Source organism: Podarcis liolepis, assembly GCF_965112155.1.
Source record: "Podarcis liolepis genome assembly, chromosome: 10".
Classification (NCBI taxonomy): Eukaryota; Metazoa; Chordata; class Lepidosauria; order Squamata; family Lacertidae; genus Podarcis; species Podarcis liolepis.
Genome location: NC_139562.1, coordinates 54,851,557 through 54,871,134, shown reverse-complemented (window position 1 = coordinate 54,871,134; position 19,578 = coordinate 54,851,557). Strand labels below are relative to the sequence as shown.

Below are 19,578 nucleotides of genomic sequence, written 5' to 3'. Positions count from 1 at the left end.
AATACAGCATTGCATTTTTCAAGGCGGCTCTGGCATGCCTCAGTAATTAGAGAGGCTGCAAAATTGTGCTCTAGTGGGCTACAAATATTCAAGAATAAAGGTGCTCAAGCCTGATCAGTGATGATGCAAAGCAACTTCATATGAGTCCACCCAACCCAATATTGTCTACACTGACTTGCAGCTGCTCTCCAGGCAGAAGTCTTTCTTAGGCATACTACCTAATGCCTTTCTTTCTAACTGGGGATGCCAGAGATTGAACCTATCCCACATAACTCATCACCTCTAGTCTATTTGTCCTTTCCTTGTGGAAACAGGCAGCTTAGTCTCTTGAGCAGGCATAGGCAAACTCAGCCCTCCAGATGTTTTGGGACTACGATTCCCATCATCCCTGACCACTGTTAGCTGGGGTGATGGGAGTTGTAGTTCCAAAACATCCGGAGGGCCAAGTTTGCCTATGCCTTCTCTTGAGGTTTCTTGGGAAAGGCTACTAACTGGCCTTCAAGAACAGCTATTAGCAAATGGGCAAAGGCAAGACTGAGTAAGATAATAATGTGTAAAAGATACATTGCAGTAACTTAGCCAGCGCAACAATAAACAAAAGAAATGTCACATTTGAAATATTGTTAAAAATTAAATGTTTGGATCTGCCTCTGGATCTTGTCATGTTTGTGCAGTATATGTGAATGATGATTAAAACCTTATTTATGTGCCTTACATCTCAGGACTATATTAATCCATTTATTCTCAGTGTTGCTGATTGCATCCATTATTATATGCATCCATTATTAGCTGCATTCCTTGCCACTGTACTGTGGATGCAATCAAAGAATCTTGGTTTAACATCATGCTTTCTGGTTTCTTGGGAAATTAATTCTCATGTCTGCCTTGGCGATACTAATAAAATGAGCTGATGTGAAAGTAGGAATCCTCTCCTTTCTTTAAGAAAAAAATGTCAGACATTTGATTTGCTTTATATCGGACCTTTGTCTTTCCCTCAACTTGTTCTTAGGCCTTGTAAAGGTAGATTTTGGTGTAAATCAGAAACAATTAACCTGTGGCCCTTCAGGTGTTGATGGATACATAACTTCCACTAGCCAGGGTGGCCTGCACAATATCTGGAGAGAAACATGTTCCCTGTCGCTGAAGGGCTAGTGTTTCCTCTGTCATATTACTGGTTTTGTGAAACTTTTTTTTCCTTTTCTGAAATTTATTCTCTTGATTTTGTAGGCTTGGTGGTAGATAACTTTGACAATTATATGGTTCAGACTTTAATTTCAGAAGTTATTTGATGTCGATTTTTCTAGTATATCCCTGCTTAGAATATATTTCCTAAGGGTAAAGGGAACTAGCTAACAAAATGAATTTCAATAGGGACAAATGTAAGGTTCTGCACTTAAGCAGGAAGAACAAGATGCACAAATATAGGATGGGGGACACCTGGCAGTACATGTGAAAAGGATCTTGGAGTCTTGGTGGACCGCAAGCTTAACATGAGTCAACAGTGTGATGCTGCAGCAAAAGAAAGATAACTGTGATGGCCTGGGATTGCTGAGGCTGAACATGAGGAATCCCAGCCTGCACAGGAGTCCCCGACTCCAGAACCAGTTGAGCCGGGTGTGGGGCCTGAGCCTGAAGGGTCCTCACCTGTGCTGGATCCTCAGGTGCAGGCACCAGCTGAGTCTGCTCTGGCCCCTGAGGTGATGGAGGACCCATTGCCTGCAGGTGCTCCACTCTCAGCCCCGTCAGGGGAAGAAGAGGTTGCCTCTGGGTCCGGTAACCCTCCAGCCTCTCCTGAGCTGCAGAGGCTCAGGGCAGAGAGGTGGAGGGAACTAAGTTCCTGCAGGAGGAGCGCTCGCCTCCAGGCCAGGAGAGGCGAGTCACCTATGGACCCAGGCCACCCTATGCCTCGGGGCAGATAAAAGCCAGCCAGCCCCAGTCCCAGGTTGCAGGAGCAACGTTGTTGCTAGCCTGTTCCCGCCTGCACCCTGTCCTGCTCTTCTGCCAGAGTTCCTGACCCCACCTGACTCCCTGCCTTGGACCCAGCTACAGCTTTGACGGACAGCCTCCATACCGCACCATCGACCTTGGACTGGACTTGGACCTTGCCTCTCGGTTAGCCCCCAGGACCAGCAACACCAACGCTATTCTAAGCTGCCACAACAGAAGTATAGTGTCCAGATCAAGGGAAGTAATAGTACCACTCTATTCTGCCTTGGTCAGACCACACCTGGAATATAGTGTCCAGTTCTGGGCACCACAATTAAAGAAAGATGTTGACAAGCTGGAACGTGTGCAGAGGTGGACAACCAAGATGATCAAGGGTCTGGAAGCTAAGCCTTATGAGAAGCGCTTGAAGGAGCTGTGTATGTTTAGCCTGGAAAAGAGGAGACTGAGGGAACATGCTTGTTTTCTCCTGTTCTGGAGGGTAGGACCAGTGGCTTCAAGTTTACAAGAAAGAAGATTCTGACTAAACATTCGAAAAAACATTCTGATAGTCGGAGCTGTTTGGCAGTGGAACAGATTCCCACGCGAGGTGGACTCTCCTTCCTTGGAGGTTTCTAAGCAGAGGTTGGATGGCCATCTGTCATGGATGCTTTAGATGATTCTTGCCTTGCAGAGGGTTGGACTCGATAACCCTTGGTTCCCTTCCAACTCTAAGATTCTATTATTCTAGTTATCTTCTTTCATTAAGAATGTAAGAACATGAGACAAGCCTGCTGGATCGGGTCAATGGTCCTTTTGGTCCAACACGGTCCATCTAGTCTCGCAGTGGCCAGTTTTGGGAAAACCTGCAAGCAGGATATGAGAGCAACAGTACTCTGCCCACTAGTGATTCCAGCAACTGGTATTCAGAGGCACGATGCCTCTGAAAGTGGAGGTAACATTACCCATTATTACAGACGGTTATCCAAAAAATCAGATTGGAAAGTAAATAATTTGAGGTTGAATCTTGACAAGACAGAAGTACTGTTTTGGGGGGACAGGAGGCGGGCTGGTGTGGAAGACTCCCTGGTCCTGAATGGGGTAACTGTGCCCCTGAAGGACCAGGTGTGCAGCCTGGGAGTCATTCTGGACTCATAGCTGTCCATGGAGGCACAGGTCCATTCTGTGTCCAGGGCAGCTGTTTATCAGCTCCATCTGGTATGCAGGCCGCCAAGACCATATAACACCAGTCTTGAAAGACCTACACTGGCTCCCAGTACGTTTCCGAGCATAATTCAAAGTGTTGCTGCTGACCTTTAAAGCCCTAAACGGCCTCGGTCCAGTATACCTGAAGGAGCATCTCCACCTCCATCGTTCTGCCCAGACACTGAGGTCCAGTGATGAGGGCCTCCTGGCGGTTCCCTCACTGTAAGAAGCCAAGTTACAGGGAACCAAGCAGAGGGCCTTCTCGGTAGTGGCACCCGCCCTGTAGAACGCCCTCCCACCAGATGTCAGAGAAAAATAACTACCAAACTTTTAGAAGACATCTAAAGGCAGCACTGCTTAGGGAAGCTTTTAATGTTTAATAGGTTATTGTATTTTAGTGTTTTGTTGGAAGCTGCCCAGAGTGGCTGGGGAAACCCAGCCAGATGGGCGGGGTATAAATAAAAAAATATTATTATTATATTATTATCCCGTGGATTTATAGTTCAGCTGAGCCCTATAAATCCAGGGTGATGTCTTTAGATATCTACAAAACATTTCCTCTTTTCTACAGATGCGACTTCCGAGTTGTTGTTGTTTAATTCCTCGTGAAGCACATGTAGTGACCCGATGTCTCATCATACATCAAATTCTTTTGGTGAGTACTCCATTAAAATGGCTTGATCCATCCTCATGATTAATTGTGGCGCTCAAGATTGTCATTCGCAGCGTGTTATGCAAGAGTCAAAGTGTATTACAGAGCTCAACGTTTTGGATCTCTTGGGTCTTATTTCTCTAATCACTGAAATTGTGATATCCCCTCTCCCAGGTTCTCGCAAGTTGAGGTCTGGTGGCCAGTTTGCACAATTACCTAACGGTACAATCTGATTCACTGTTACCTAGAATCTCTTGGAGCGCAACAGCACTTACTTCTAAGCAAAGATGTGTAGAATCAGGCTTCAAGCCAGCAACCTCTTAGATTGCTGTAAGTGATCCAAGAGTTAAGTCCAAAGTTCAATTGAGTTAAAAAGCTAGAGGCTTATATCTGTCAACACAAGCTTTGGCCCTTAACTTTGCACTGCAAGAATGTTCTCTGGAATACTCAGAGCAGCGAAATGTGCTCGGGTAATTTAGGGCAAGAAGCACAACTCAGTCCACACACTGTTTTTAAATTATTTTTTAAAATATTGATTGAAAAATATAACAAAAGGAAATAATATAAAATAAAAACATAGCATGCTGGCATTAAACAATAATAATACTCTGTCAATACTAATTAAAATGTATAGATTAATCATAGCTGGAATGTAATAAGTCATTCCATCCAAAACAGGAGATGGAAACAGAGGTTCCATAGGAAGGGAAGGTTGTTGCACATAATTCAGCTTAGCTTGCTTCCACACAAACTGTTTTCTTTTATGCTTTTTGATGTATTCATCTAGTTAATGCTGTTGTAATGAGGTTGTTGTCAACGTAGGAGGTGGGGTAGTCTAGGAGAGCCTGCTTATACCTTCCTGTGCACAACTGCTGCACAATAGTATACCTCTGCTGGTCTAGCTAGTTACAAACAGGCTTCTGGTCTGCAGACGATGGCAGATGGTTGGTGCCCACTGAGATTGGGAGGCAAGGAGGTCAACAGTAGGTGAAACCAGAGCCCATGACAGGCAGATCCAACTAATTCTGGTTTTGTCCCCCTCCTCCTTCTTGCTAAGTTCTACATGAGAGCAACCATGTCATTCTGTCGAATGTATAAACTTATAGTTGTTTTATTCTTGATTTCTTAATGTTATTATATGACTTGGTATGTTCAGCTTTTAAATGGCTCGGGCATTGTAACTGTGATGTTTTGTGCTTTAACTGTGATTTTTTAAAAATTGCTGTTGATTAAATATATTGTTTGAAAGCCACTTTGGAATTCACTTAAATGGAAAGTTGCAGGGAAGTGCAATAACTCCAATCATAAATCAACTCAGAGCCAGCGAATGAAACTTTTGAGTGTAGGAAATTTCCAAAATTATTGCTGCTTGTTGCAAGAATGAAAGGCCTTTCCAGATAACTAGCACTTGCAGAGTGTGTGGAAGTCATTTATTACGATTAGGATTATCATCATCATCATCCTTAAAGCAAGGTGTATTTCATTTAAGTTTCAGCTATTACATGCCTGCTTTCAATTAAGTTGGTCAACGACCCCTAATGCCACAAATAAGATCTAATGAGGTCTGAATTGGCATTTTCCTGCTATATGTATATTAAATCAAGGGTCATGGTTCATAGGATCTTTCTGTGTTGGGTGAAGCCTGCAACAATCTCTTGCAGTATCAAATCCCTTTCCTTGACAATACAAATCTTTGAAATCTCTTTGAACTTGATGTCGGTCATATATGTTGCTTTGATGCAATAGGGAGAGGAGGAGAGTCTTTCAATATGTAGCTTATTTGGTATGTAGATCTGTATATTCACACACTCGGCCATCGGTGTTTTGTATTTTGACGTCCTGGACTTTAAAAAAAGAGGAAGATATTCTGACTTAAGATTTACTCTAGGCATGATCCACCCTTTCAAAATGTATGTAGACAATGAGTACAGTGCAGTTTCCTCAAATCTACCATAAGCAGCTGTGCTTGCTTAGAATCTAAACAGAAAATTTAAGTTTTTTAAAAAATAAAAAACAGGCTGTTTATTTATATACTCCAAATATTAAGAAATTTATACATTCTATAACTTTGACAAAGGATTGTCATTTGTGACGTTATTTAGACTTGAATTTGGAGTACTGTCATATCCAAAGAAGGTCCCTCTGCAGGAACATGTAATTCCTGCCTTCTTATATCCAATTGTACAACTGGCCGACATGGGTGTATGGGGGTGTGTGTTTCCTTTGTACGTTCTGTCTCCCCTTTTTGCTGCTAAGGAATTTTCATAAAATCCATTCAATAAACCCACCAGGAACACTGTTTTCTCTGGTTCACAGGGCTGGCCCAATACATTTTGCTGCCTGAGGCAGAGCAGCAAACAGGGCTGGTTCTAGAATAAATAGCATCACCCAGGGCAAGGCGTGCCTTTTGTAGGGACCAAAACAGTTAAATCGTTGGGTTAAGTTGTCTTTGAAGAAAGATTGCTTGATGGAAAGAAAACAATGCCATATTTGACATGACTGAAAGGGATAAGCAAGTTGTGTTATGGATAAGAAAACAATTTGGAAACATCGGGAGATGGAAAATGCAACAATTCATTCTGCAGAAGCCTCAAAGAGATTAAGCACTTAAGCATAGCTAATAGTATAAAATAGGGTAGCAACAAAGGGGACTACTGTGTGTGTCAAAAGGTATAATGGGGGTTCTTGGTTTGCTTCGTATTTGTTCTTGTTTTTATTATTTATTTTGTGTTTTTTTTTACCTTGTGAACCGTCCTGAGATCTAGGGGTGAAGGGCAGTATGCAAATTTAATTAGTAATAATAATAATTAAAAATTAGAATTAAAATAATTAAATGTTAATTAAATAATTAAAATTGAAATTGAAATAATTAAAAAACGGCATTTCCATGTGCTGCTCTGGTTCACCAGAAGTGGCTTAGTCATGCTGGCCACATGACCCGGAAGCTGTACGCCGGCTCCCTCAGCCAATAAAGCGAGATGAGCGCCACAACCCCAGAATCGGCCACAACTGGACCCAATGGTCAGGGGTCCCTTTACCTTTTTAATAATAATAATAAATTGCTAGTTGATTAGTGATACTGAAATGATGCTTTATGACTGTGTTGAACTAACATAATGAAGGCGGATGTATTTGATGATATTACGTTGCTTTATCTATGCTTGTATTGCATTTGAATCCTTCGTAATACAGTAAATGTTATAAATGTTAATACTGACCTGCTAAAGTTAGAACCCACCTTCTCAGTAGCACCTTTAGAAATAATCCAGCTGTTATTCCATTCATCCGTTCACCCAACAATTCTCAACTCACTTGGTCAAAGGTGAGTAATGGATGCTACAGTTGTACGCATGATTGGAAACTTTGGTCATGCCAGAGTTCCTGCTTATGCACATGTAGACCTTACATAAGTACACTTCAAGATGCAGCAGGCCTCCAAGTCTTAACATAAAGAAACTAAACAATGCTTACGAAGTCACCATATATTTCATAATTGCTACCTGTTTTTCCTCATTAGTTTTGCTTGCCTCTTTGCTGCTCCACATAATTTAATAATATCCTATAAATCACCCCGTCATTAGTACAAATAGAAGGGCTTTAATTCTCCTGAGGAAATTATTCAGTTTCCTACTGGGACTAATCTGAAAGAAGGTATTAATAGAGAGAACCAATGTTCATCTAATTTCCCTTGCTGTTAATTAATACATGAAGGAGAGCTTTATTTCCTAGTGTAGATTTTCTTCAAACTAGATTTCAGAAATCATAATCTTTAATTTTGTGATGGAATGTCTTAGTGCTTACGTAATTTGTGGCATTCTAAGAGAAAGAAGCTAATCTGCTTCGGCTAATTTTATCTAAATAGCAGGTTTTTTAAAAAGTGCACTTAAAGGGCTCTTTTCGTTGCGACCTTTTGAGACAGACGTCTCATTCCTTCCTTCCCCTCGCTTCATCCTTCCATACTGCTTGTTCCAGGTGCTCTGCTTTGAATGGCTGGATCCAGCAACAACAACAAATGGGAAGGAAAAGCTGCTTATAAAAGACTGTCTTTACTTTATTGACTTGAACCACTGTATGCAGTAAGGGACGCGGGTGGCGCTGTGGGTTAAACCACAGAGCCTAGGACTTGCCGATCAGAAGGTTGGTGGTTCAAATCCCTGTGATGGGGTGAGCTCCCGTTGCTCGGTCCCTGCTCCTGCCCACCTAGCAGTTCAAAAGCAGAAAGTGCAAGCAGATAAATAGGTACTGCTCCAGTGGGAAGGTAAACGGTGTTTCCATGCACTGCTCTGGTTCGCCAGAAGCAGCTTAGTCATGCTGGCCACATGACCTGGAAGCTGTACGCTGGCTCCTTCGGCCAATAAAGCAAGATGAGCGCCGCAACCCCAGAGTCAGTCACGACTGGACCTAATGGTCAGGGGTCCCTTCACCTTTACCTTTACCTTTACCTTTACCTACTGTGTGCAGTGGTGAAATCAGGGTAAGACCTTGGGGTAGAAGTCTAGGACCTCACTCAGCAGAATAAGCAGCAGCCTTCCCAAATGCAGCAGGGTTCATATCCTCCATCATCTCTCTGATGAAAACAGGGACATTCTATTCCATAATAATAGTAATAATAAGATTTATTATTATTTAAATGCCACCCATTAAACATTAAAAACCCTTCCCCATTCAGATGTTTTCTGAAGGTCGTATAGTTATCTCCTTGGTTTGGGGGAGCCACAAAACTGCACACCCTCCGACATTTCTCCGTTGAAAATAGGAACGTCCTACCATAGGGGAAAAGCAGGACATTCAGGGATCAAATCAGAAACTGGGACGGCTTCTGTAAATCCGTGACTGTCCTTGGAAAATGGGGACACTTGGGGAGGGTCTGAGGGTTGTCTCCCTACATTTTGAATTAATATACGTTATTTTTCCCCATAAGACCATTTCAAAGTCTAAAATTACAGAACTGCGCCATTGTAAGAGTTAAGCAGTAACCATAACAAATGCTTTTAAAGTACGCTGAAGGGCCATTGTATTGTCATGCCTGAAGAACTGTAACCATTATTAGAATATTGTGACATTTCTAGTAAAGTTATTACCATACTGAGGCTTTTGAATTGCTAGCGTCTGCTGTTCTACAAGGGTTTTCGGACATATGCATACATGTGCCTATAAGTCCATAATAACAGGGGTTAAATCAAACACGCACAGAGAGATCAACTCTCTTCTGTAAATATGGAATAAAAGAGAGAAAGAACACAATAAAATCTAAGCAAGAGGTGCTGGAGAGTCAGACGCCCACACTCTTGCAATTGCCAAGCAACCTGAAAAGAAAACCTGTCCAAGTAAGAAGATTTTTGTGCTAAATATGAAGAGTTCTGGAACAGCAGTCTGTTGCAAAATTGCTGCTTCCTGGAAAGGCAATACACCCACATTGGAACATCAACAAGCTAAACAGGCCACTTGTAGCATGGTTTTATCATCAATGAGCACCAGGAAAAGTTTCGCTTAGAAGAATCCTAGACTGCTTTTCACCCCTCGCCACCCATTCATTTCCAGGCCTAAGCTAAGGGGTTGGCTCTCGCTTTTAAAACTCTAAATGTAGACCTCCTTTCCCTTTGTGTTTCTCCACAGCCAAGTATTGTACAGTGGTACCTCGGGTTAAGTACTTAATTCGTTCTGGAGGTCCGTTCTTAACCTGAAACTGTTCTTAACCTGAAGCACCACTTTAGCTAATGGGGCCTCCTGCTGCTGCTGCGCCGCGGGAGCACAATTTCTGTTCTCATCCTGAAGCAAAGTTCTTAACCTGAGGTACTATTTCTGGGTTAGCGGAGTCTGTAACCTGAAGCATATGTAACCCGAGGTACCACTGTATTCAACATCTCTCCTGTAGATTCCTTCCCTAGCTGAAGCATGGTAGGTATCTATAAGAACAATATGGTAATAATATAAGAATAAGGCTTTTGTTGTGGTGGAGAGAGTGGGTTAGCCACAATACACACACACACTTTTCTTTAAACCTGCCATTTTATGCTAGTCTGATATATTGGAAAACCTGTGTGTGTGTGTGTGTGTGTGTGTGTGTGTGTGTGTGTGTGTGTGATGGCCATGCACACAGGTAAACAAATACCTGTATTCATGTCCACCAAGGACCTCAGGTTGCCAGAACTGGGGGAGGGTGTGGAAGTACTAATTGAAGGGTTGGGGCAACAAAACTCAATGCAAATACATCCCATCAACCAATGCCTACTGGTGTGGATAGGTTCAATGGAAAGCTCTCGTGTATGAATGAACATGCACAAAAGCACAAACAGAAAAAATGGATCAATGTGACTCAGCTGCACATTGACACTTTGGTGTGTACACAGCCTTAACCTAAAAAGAGTGTTGTTTGTCTGCTAATGTGGGTTGTATATTAATTAAAACTAGTTTTCCCTACTGAAAGAGGATGACGAAATGAATAATCATACACTATCCATTGTTAAAGCTTTGCAATCTTTTTTGTGTGTGCCTCTAGCTGTAAAAGTGCTTTGCAATAATATACTTGCACTTCTAGGTCAGACATATGTCTTAAGAGACTGGACTCTATATCCTATGAAATTAGATTGGATTAGAGTAATCCAGTGTTTGTGTGCAGCAAGCACAAGATGAGGCCATCCAGTGTTTTGCGGCTGTTAGAATTACCAAGTGAAGACTGTGCACTGATGAAAATGAGAAAACACCTTCAAGTTGTGTTTGGAAAAAACTGGAGAAAAAAAGTGGGGTGAGGTAGGGGAATCCACACAGTCTTTATGTGAAGGCTACTAAATTTACAAGGCAAATCCTTGCTTAAATATAAAATAGTCCTTCCGAAGCTAACAGCAACATATGGACAAGTAGAGATTTATTCTACATATTTGTATCTTGGTTTTAGTTGCAGGTCTTGATAAGGATTAGAAGCTGATTCTTCTGGATATGGGTCAGAGTAATCTAAGAAGGCTGCTGGCCCTGCCCTTTCTCATTGGAAGACTTTTCGTTAGTGGAGCTAAAAAAAGCAAACTAGCCTTATACAGAATTCCCTCTGTCCCCAGACCTGACTATTATCTAGTAGGAAAACATCACAATAACTGCCAATGTAGCAAATTTCACCAGATGAAAAGTCCCATCAAGATAGCCTGGAAACCATAGCCATTGGCAGAGAAAAGGGAAATACAGCAATTCATCAAAATAACCAACTGGATAGCTCCGCTGGTTAGATCATGGTGGTGGTAATGCCAAGGTTGCAGGTTTGATCCCTGAAATATACTCGGGGTCCTGCAGTGATTTCATGCTCTTTATTGCAGCTTGTAAAATTGTGATTGAATTGACCCCCAAACCTCAGGCATTTATATACATTATTTACACAATGAGTCCCGTCTGATTGGCTGATTCTGCTTCCCTCCTGGAGCCTGATTGGTCCTCTCCTGCAGGCCAATCAGTTGTTGCATTCTACGATCCTACCAGCCTAATAGGCTGATTCACTGCTTCCTGGAGCCTGATTGGTCTTCTCCTGCAAGCCAATCGGTTGTTGCATTCTAGGATCCTACCTGCCTATTGTTCTAGGATCCAATAGGACCTTGGTTTCAGCCTACCTAATATCCTGATTTAGGTCTTGCCGTGGTGTTAATTTCCTATAAGCAGAGGTTATAGACCTTAGAAGCTAGAACCAACATTTTGCTTGTTGATTTAATTGACTGCAATATTTATATTGCAATGTTAATAAAACTACTTTTTAGGTTAGAGTAATCTAATGTGTTCAGATCTGGTTAAGATCAATTCCTGTGTTGTTTCCTTGAGAGCTTTTAAGCCAAGCTACTGAATGCGTATATGTTAACTCTTTGAGTTGTTGGTGGGACAGAGGTTGGGAAACGACAAAGTGATGATTCTCAGGATACTCAAATCCCCTCTCTGCAAATCCTGATACTTGAGAGTCTTATAGCTGTATATATTGAGTATGTGGTGATAGCTAATAATTTTCAGGGATATTAGGTAGGTTTTGTCCTGGGGTAAAGCTGGGGAAACCCAAAACCCATTTATGTTGGCTTATCTAGTGACCCTCAATGGTGTCAGATTAAAGGAGAGGGGTATGGACTCTCTAAAGAACTCTGGGGATATGTCACACTGTCCATCTGCTTGATTTGGCTGTTTTTGAAAGCAAGTTTAAGAACTTACAGGGGCATCACAGAATTAATCTTAGCCATGTCAACTCTCTTATTTTTCTCAGGCAATAAGAAGAAATGTCCAGAAGTTAGTGGAATGACTAATGATGAAATAGTGCATTTTTGACATTAGCTATTTTCTTATGATTAATTTCACTTACTGACATCTTTTATATAAAATAACTCTAATGGGGGAAAAGTACGTATTCATTTATAAGGAGAACAAGCTACAGTTACAAAGGAATGTATTGTAGCTACCAGCATTTCATCGGTTGGTATTCAGAGCATCAATTACATTAAAAGCAACACATTAAGAAAGATCGTTCTGGATCTTGGGATAATTTAGTCTGAGGAAGCTGAATGAGGGATTTGAAATTCGGCTGGAATTTAGAATGATTATCTGCCATTACTTAGCTCCTGCATGCTTTCTGGATCTAAGTATACCCCCAACAGAAGTTGGTTACCCATAATCTGAATTTTATGGCTCTGAAACCTGACCTAGATCTCTGTAGTCCTGACTTTCTCCCCTCTAAGGCTTAAAGTCCAACATTTAAATTATCACTGGCTTTTCAATCTTTGCCTCCTCCTTCCCAATTGGCTAATTTTGTTTCCTCGCGGTTATTGAGCTGTACATTGCTCTCTTTTTTAATCAGAATGGTTAGAAGCTAACAGAACACATTCCTGAGGAATTAATGTTCAGAGGTCCCTGCTCATTACAAGAATTCTGGCCTAGTTAAAACTGCAAAATCCTCTGCCCCAACCATCCCTACACGCATGGTCTCATGAAAGAGGCAAAGGCTGAGCTACAGGGTAGTGGGGGGGAGGAGAAAGAGAATCTCAAATGTGAATAAGAATAAAGATTTCATGGCCCAATGCATTAAAAAACAAACAAACCACCCTCTGAGAGCACTCTGATGTACAACAGTAGCCCTAGCCCTATTATGTGCTCAAGCTTCACAGGAGTGAAGGAGACAGCAGGAGCAAGTTCTTTGGGTCTGCCCCTTCCATCATGTCCTGGTTCCTGGCTTCACTACTTTCCATGTATTATGAAGGGAGGATCTGCAGAGCCACCACTGAAAAGGTCCTTTAAAAATACTGCCACCACCCAGACCTCGTGGGGAGGGAGCACATAAAGAAAAGCTCAGATGGCGATCGCAGGGTCCAAGTCAGTTCATAAGCGGAGATGTGGTCTTTGAGATATAACAGTCTTTAGCTGCATAAGACTTTATAGGTCAATACCAGCACTTTGAATTGGGCTTAGAGGCTGATTAATAGTCAGTGTAGCCAGACCAGGATTGGAGTTCAGACAGTCTTGCTCCAGAGAGCAACCCGGCTGCAGTTTCCAAACCATCTTCAGCGGAAGCCCTATGTATAACATAGAAAACAGAGGTTAGGCTATCCCTGTCTAATTCGGTGCACACCAGCCGAATCTGATGGAAGGCACTCAGTGCCATCAAGGCCACTTGAGCCTCAGTTGACAGCAAAGGATCCAGGAGTACCCCCAAGCTATGCTGCCGCTCCTTCAGAGGGAGTGTAGCCCCGGCAAGAGCAGGCAACGATCACATCCAGGGAACCACCCACTAACAGCGCCTCTTTCTTAATCTGGCTTGAGCTTCAGTTCATTGGCTCTCATTCAGCACATCCCCCGTCACAGCTGCAGATATAAAGGAGAAGTAGAGCTGTGTGTCATCCGCATGTTTTCAGATGTCACAACCTTCCAGAAAAGTGCTGCCAGGAAGCAGCACCTGTTAGCATGGTTGCTCCAAGTCAAATGTTCCTCCATGCTGTTGCTTCCATGAAAGTGGAAGTATGGAACATTTTGCACTGTCTGTTCTGGGCTGATATCCTACTTGCTTTTCTCTTCACTTATCTGGGGACCGTTAACATATGGTTTTTGTAACTTTAGACTCGTTTTGCAGAGCTTGGCATTTTGTTGTCACTGGAAGAGTGGGTGTGTTATAATACTTAAAAAGGTAAAGGACCCCTGACAGTTAAATCCAGTCACGAACGACTCTGGGTTTGTGGAGCTCATCTCGCTTTACTAGCCAAGGGAGCCGACGTTTGTCTGCAGATAGTTTTTCCGGATCATGTGGCCAGCAGACTAAGCCGCTTCTGGCAAAACCAGAGCAGTGCACGGAAACACCGTTTACCTTCCCGCCAGAGTGGTACCTATTTATCTACTTGCACTTTGACGTGCTTTCGAACTGCTAGGTTGGCAGGAGCAGGGACCGAGCAATGGGAGCTCACCCCATCACAGGGATTCAAACCACCGACCTTCTGACCGGCAAGCCCAAGGCTCAGTGGTTTACACCACAGTGCCACCTGCGTCCCTGTTATTATACTTACGCTCACCAAATTTCATGGAATCATCATACCATCTTTCTATCAGTACATCTAAAGGCAAAAGGAACTGAAGAGTAGACTTCCTCTTCGCAGTTCTCTATTACAACAGTTTTCTCAGTCCTTCAAAAAGCTCAAAGTCTGAGCAGCTGGAACTTGGCTACTGGCATGGAGTTGCTTTTTAAGTGCCTTCCAAACATTTGTTCACACACTTCTCAGTCTTTCCACTCTTCCCTCACTTTCCACTTGGCCGAGTGTTTTGTGGCTCATTTTACCAATTATAATTCAGACCAAGATTATGAAAACTGTTCAAAACTAAAGCATAATTGGTGTTACACAGAGTCAACTTGTGCACCTGGTGATGGAAAGCAATTGCAACATTTTGGTTTGTTGTTATTTTAAAAATCTACTGGTTTGGGGGTTTTTGTGTGTGTGTTTTTTGCTGTGTGTGGGGTGGTTATTGGGTTGTTGTTTTTATTTTGATTATATATTTTGTGGTTTTATATTTTGATTTTGTTCTGTGAACCGCCCTGAGACCTCAGGATATAGGGCGGTATATAAATTCAATAAATTAATAATAATAATGTATGTTATAGTGTGTTGTGATGGGCTACAGGGACAAATGCAGATATTGAAAGAAGGCACATGGGGAATATCAACAATCAGGATTATTGCACCTTGTGTATATGTGCATTAAGAAATGTGACTACTATGATTCCTACTAAAATAATTTCACAGGTAACATACCCCTCTAATCAGCAGTTAATTGTGCAATAAAATATGAATAAGCAAAACTAACATTACTAGTAATTGTGAACAGGATTGTTAGAAAAATTGTTTCCAAAGTTTATTTCAAAACAATGTTAAAACAATCTTTCTTCCCTTTAACACCAAGAGTATCATAAGAAGGAAGACTTTGGTCTGAGTAGCCCCACAATCTAAATTTTGTCAGTGAGAAGGTAAAAAATAGCAGATTGTGCAAATTTTTTGTGTTCCAGTTTGTCTGTTTGTTTTTCTATGATACAAATGTCTTTTACATGTTAAGGATTTCCACAGATGCAAATCATAACAACTTTAGTTTTATGTCAGCATAAACTGAACGTTTGCTTGATTTCAGTATATTTGTAAATCTAACCCATGCTCCTAGTGGGTAACTAAATACAACGTTCTTTGACATGCAAGCAGGTTAGTGCAGACAACCTACTTGGTATTCAAATCACACCCCTCTATAATGTTACGTTCATGTTTAGTCTCCAAAGCACGAATAATTCAAACATTAATGTAAAGGTCTTTTTCCTGTGCTCCTTGCTCCAGCACTTCTGGAAGAATTGCAGTCACCTGTCCATCATGGAAAACAACAAGGTTTGCAATCACTTGACAGCTTGTTGGGCACTTAATAATTCTAGACGCTTTGTTCCTGATTGGTTTAAAGCACACTGGAAACTCAAGCCATCTCTCTTTTATGTCTGAGGTATAACCTCTGTTTTCAGAAGGGTTTATATAGCCTCGTCTTATCTGACTTTGTTGTAGCGTTTGTGTTTTAGTAAATGGGAAGCAGCCACTATTATGAGAGGAAGTATTGATCGGCAATAGATATATAACGATTGCCTGTTTCACTGGCAATGATTACTTAGGGGTCCCACTGTGTTCAACTGAACTTTTTCCCAAGTAAGTGTGCACCAAAGCGCAGCCTTAGTGCTTCCCTAGACATTTGGGAAGACCCATTTTTAGTTTAAGAGCAACTTCGATTGTGTTGAAACAAATGACTTGAACTACCTTCTTTTCGTTTTTATTTCAAGGGCTCCTAAATCGCAAAGCGGGCTGACTCCAACTTTTTGTACTTTCCAAGACTGCATAACACATCTCTTTCTATCCTATATTTGTACTGGCCCATTGGCGAGGGACTGTGCACGCCTCAGGGTGAGGGAAGCGTCAGAACCAGGCAGGCAGGGTGAGGCAGGCAAGTAGAGCAGTGAGGAGATGTGTGGAAAGTCCTCACCCAGCTAACTGAATGCAGTGAAGGAAAACCGTTGTTTTAACAGTAGCACTTCTATGTTGCTTCTGGAGTTCACTGGATCAAACTGACTGAAAATGTTCTTGGGTTATAGGCACAAAATGAGATTGTTAGCAAGTTTAGTCAGTAGTGTAGCGTGGGTTGCCAGCACCCGGGGCAAGGCAAGTAATTTGCGCCTCCTAACCCGTGGATTTGCGCCCCCTAGCCCTAACCTCCAGATGTTGCGCCCCCTAACCCTAACCCCCAGGTGTTGCGCCCGGTGCGGCCGGCCCCCCCTGCACCCCCCACACTATGCCACTGAGTTTAGTGGCCTTTGGGACTGAACTAACACCTAAACCAGAATAATGTTGTTGTTTAGTCGTTTAGTCGTGTCCGACTCTTCATGACTCCATTGACCAGAGCACGCCAGGCACTTCTGTCTTCCACTGCCTCCCGCAGTTTGGTCAAACTCATGCTGGTAGCTTCGAGAACACTGTCCAGCCATCTCGTCCTCTGTCGTCCCTTTCTCCTTGTGCCCTCCATCTTTCCCAACATCAGGGTCTTTTCCAGGGAGCCTTCTCTTCTCACGAGGTGGCCAAAGTACTGGAGTCTCAGCTTCAGGATCTGTCCTTCCAGTGAGCACTCAGGGCTGATTTCCTTAAGAATGGATAGGTTTGATCTTCTTGCAATCCATGGGACTCTCAAGAGTCTCCTCCAGCACCAAAACCATAATAATAATAATAATAATAATAATAATAATAATAATAATAATAATAATTTATTTCTACCCTGCCCACCTGGCTGGGTTTCCCCAGCCACTCTGGGCAGTTCCTGACAGAATATTAAAAACACAATAAAAGATCAAACATTAAAAACTTCCCTAAACAGGGCTACCTTCAGATGTCTTCTAAAAGTCAAGTGGTTGTTTATTTCCATGACATCTGATGGGAAGGCGTTCCACTACCAAGAAGGCCCTCTGCCTGGTTCCCTGTAACTGTTAGGATATTTCCGTTCCACCTTAAAAGGGAGCAGGCTTTGTGAGTCACAGAGTCTGCATATTTCCTGTTCACAGGAAGTTTATGTTTGTACATTGCTTTCGTTTCTCTCTCTGTGCCTGAGACATCGAAGCAGGCAGTCATGTTTTTTTCTTTGTTCTGATCAACGCTGAATAAAGTTGTAAATAATGCTCTCCTGAGTGCGCCTTTCGTTGTGTGAACTCTGCTGATAGAGCGTGCACGAGCTCTGGAATGTGGCAAGCTATTTCCGAGGCTTCGTGTCGCTAATTGACTGATACTGTATCTACGGGAGATCGATGGATCATCCGGCATCGGCGTGGGGGCATAATGGCCTTTGTCTCCCTGGCAGTATCCCAACACTAACCTCACTTCTTGCAGGGACGGAACCGCCAGAAGGCCCTTGGGGCTGGACCTCAGTGTCCGGGCTGAACGAGGAGGGTGGAGATGCTCCTTCAGGTATACTGGGCCGAGGCCGTTTAGGGCTTTAAAGCTCAGCACCAACACTTTGAATTGTGCTTTCCATAGCAGCTTGCACACCCTCCAACAATTCCTCAGATGAAAATAGGGATATTTCTCTATCCCCCGCCCAACTGACCCTCTTCAACCCCCCCATTTCCCCCCACCTCATCATTAGTTTTATGAATCTGTAGGTCATGCAGGCAAACAAAGCAGATGTATAGGTGTTCCTTTGGGAGGGTCAGGATTTAGCCATGCAGATGTATAGGCCTTAGGTACTGGTATTTCCTGAGGGCCACATATGAAAAGTGACAGGATAAGCTGCCTTCCTCCTTTCCTTTTCTTCTTTGCCAGGTCATTCCTACATCCAGATCTTTAAATCCCACTGAGCCTTATGCACTGTTTCAGATATCTCAGATAAAATATATGCGATCAAAATCTCAGAAATACATTCAAATGACCTTAAAACCAGTTTTGCAACTGTGATTTACATGGAGAGCTCGTTTTGCTAAATTAGATACGATAGCTGAGAGAGAACTGTGAAATAAATAGCATTTTCAGCAACTTTTACCAAAGAAAAAAGAATCAATAGATCTGAACACCATGGCAACAGAAGAGTATTTTGAGCCTGATAACTGACATCCATAATGGCATCAATCCCTTTGAAAGTCTTGTGGACTCTTGCCGCTTCTTTTTCCAGCTATCTGTCCAGTCTGTTTCTCATTAAGGTAAATAAAAATTGAGTGCCCTGCTAGGGTTTTCAGAGATGCAATAACTTTTAGAAATGGCTTATTGGAGCATACTATGTTCTTCCTGAGGGACGCGGGTGGCGCTGTGGGTTAAACCACAGAGCCTAAGGCTTGCCAATCAGAAGGTCAGCGGTTCGAATCCCCACGACGGGGTGAGCTCCCATTGTTCGGTCCCTGCTCCTGCCAAGCTAGCTGTTCGAAAGCACGTCAAAGTCCAAGCAGATAAATAGATACCACTCCGGCGGGAAGGTAAACAGTGTTTCCGTGCACTGCTCTGGTTCGCCAGAAGGGGCTTCGTCATGCTGATCACAAGACCCGGAAGCTGTATGCTGGCTCCCTTGGCCAATAAAGCGAGATGAGCGCCACAACCCCAGAGTCGGCCACAACTGGACCTAATGGTCAGGGGTCCCTTTACCTTCACTTTTATGTTCTTCCTAGGGCAAGATAGGTTTTTAGAGGTACTGTACATTGAATCAATGTACTTATTTTAAAGGCAGTCTAGTTGGGAACTAACAACTGAGATGCTGAGGACTAATTTGAGCATGCCTGGTAGGGTTTTTTATTTTTATTTGAATGGTACACACACACACACACACACACACACACACACACCACCTTTTGATAATCAACTTACCTCAAAAGTGGTTTTCTGTGCAAGATGGCGGGGGCAACAATTTGCAAAATACAAGTTCCTTGGGCATGCTGAAATCTATGTGCAGTTCTTTGCAGCCCACCGTAAGGCTCCAACCTGTAATCATTTCTAATGCCTGACATTAAAGTACATAAATAAGATTGCTGCATGAATCTGTGTAATTTCAGGTTCAAACGTCACAAAAGGTAAGAGACCGGGAAGGGCTCTCCTGTCTATCACTCCACCCCGGTAATTTGAGCACTGTATGAAAGGATCTGAAAGGGAAATCATAGGAAAGTCCAATACAGTACAGCCTGTTTCTTTAACACAGCTGATTGAATTATTGCTGTTTCAAACTGAGATATAATGCTACTAAATTGCTGCCTTGGTTTTATGGCTCAACACCTTATGCCCATGAGGGGGAAATGGTGGTATGTAATGGCTAGTTATAGA

At 42.6% G+C, this 19,578-nt stretch overlaps 2 long non-coding RNA genes across 2 annotated transcripts in view; one reads left to right on the top strand and one right to left on the bottom strand.

Moving 5' to 3' along the window:
• Positions 1–5,189: 5,189 nt before the first annotated feature.
• LOC310687949 overlaps positions 5,190–19,578 on the bottom strand; it is a 16,182-nt gene continuing 1,793 nt past the window's right edge. The window contains exons 2-4 of the long non-coding RNA XR_014516670.1: positions 19,129–19,261; positions 7,020–8,368; positions 5,190–5,625 (exon numbers count right to left, since the gene is read on the bottom strand). This is a non-coding gene — a long non-coding RNA (uncharacterized lncRNA). The remainder of the gene's footprint in view (positions 5,626–7,019; positions 8,369–19,128; positions 19,262–19,578) is intronic.
• Positions 17,702–19,578, top strand: part of LOC310687944 — a 23,791-nt gene continuing 21,914 nt past the window's right edge. Inside the window, exon 1 of the long non-coding RNA XR_014516665.1 lies at positions 17,702–18,099. This is a non-coding gene — a long non-coding RNA (uncharacterized lncRNA). The remainder of the gene's footprint in view (positions 18,100–19,578) is intronic.